The sequence below is a fragment of the Benincasa hispida genome, unplaced genomic scaffold (assembly GCF_027475165.1).
Source record: "Benincasa hispida cultivar pf3 unplaced genomic scaffold, pf3_genome.v1.1 HicScf889, whole genome shotgun sequence".
Classification (NCBI taxonomy): domain Eukaryota; kingdom Viridiplantae; phylum Streptophyta; class Magnoliopsida; order Cucurbitales; family Cucurbitaceae; genus Benincasa; species Benincasa hispida.
Window position 1 is genome coordinate 20,540 of NW_028327030.1, and position 1,508 is coordinate 22,047.

Genomic DNA, 1,508 nt, shown 5'->3' on the forward strand with positions numbered 1-1,508 from the left:
CCCTAAAACTCCCATGAAAATTTAAAATTTTAATAAAAATTAACAAACATAACTGCCCAATCTATAATATAATTTCTATTATTTACATCAAATTAAAAAAAAAATCTACACAAAATCTTAAACTCAAATCCTAATAATGGGTATGTATATACATAAATTAATACAATAAAATTATTCATTATTATTTACCCAAATTAATCTCATCTTCATTCTCACGGCTATGAACCCTTATGAATGGTGCGTGAGAGAGGCAGTATGGATAAATGATAACAACACACTATTAGTTGCACTTTGACAATGATCGAAAATCATTCTATATTCTTTTAAAAAATTGAGACAAACGATATTGTTAACGGTCCAAAATTTCTATCATCCAAAAAAAATCATGAAAATTCAAAATTTTAATAAAATTACAACAACTACCCAATGTAGAGTATAATTTCAATTATTTACATCCAATGAAAAAATTTGTCCACAAAACCATAAAGCCAACTCCTAGTAATTGGTGTAAATATACATATTTGAATAAAAGAATACAACAATACCCAAATTAAAATTTACATCCCAAAAACCCATCAAGAATTATCATCTCCCTCAATTTTATCAGTACCAAACAAACGAGGGCAATTATAAACAGAGCAAAACGATTGCAAAACCAATAACCCCAAAATCAAAAGCGTAGCAATTAGAGTCAAAATCCTCCAAGAACTATAAACATATTTCTTAATTATCCTATTGGCCTTCACTTTGGGCTTCTTTTGATAGTATTTGTTAACACCATTTATGGCTTGATCGAGCTCTTTTGCAGGGCTTAATCCAATAGAATAATTGTTAGCCATAATCCCATTGAAAAGCATTGCAATTTCTTCATCTTTCTTAATCATGTCAGTGATAAGAAGAATTTTTGAATGTTTGAGGATTTTGACATCCTCTGCTGTGTCAATGAAATTGTTCATTAAATGTAAGTAGCGAGTGAAAACCATGGAATGAGGCATTGCCATGGCTTCATATGCAACTAAATTTCGTAATATTACTTCTGAGTGTGCACTGATTTTGATCACTGGGAGGAAGAATGTGACGGTTTCTGCATCGAATTTTATTGTTTTGATGCTTGTGCTCGCTTTGAACCTAACTCCTGTAAATTCATCCAATAATCTCAATTTTTTCATACTAATATACCAATTTTAATGTTTAAGGATTAAAATTCAACCATTAAAAACAAATATTTTGAAAGTTTTTTTAAAAGAAAAACTTAAACAAAACTCTAGAATCAAAATAAGATTTAAACCAACTTTTTATTAACACTTTTATCTATAGAATGGGTTGAAGTATTTTTAGACTAAGCCTAATTGTTTCATGCATCATTTTTCAAAAATAGAAAAATAAGGAAAACTATTTACATCAAATAATAAAATTTTGATCTTTTGTTGATAGAAATCTATCGATATTTTTTTTTGCTATTTATGTCAATACTTTGATTTTTTTTTTTTTTTTTTTTCCATTTGTAA

The 1,508-nt window shown here is 27.7% G+C and overlaps 1 pseudogene; it reads right to left on the reverse strand.

Moving 5' to 3' along the window:
- Nucleotides 1-459: 459 nt before the first annotated feature.
- On the reverse strand, nucleotides 460-1,228 carry LOC150029839 (putative UPF0481 protein At3g02645 pseudogene; annotated as a pseudogene).
- Nucleotides 1,229-1,508: the final 280 nt, after the last annotated feature.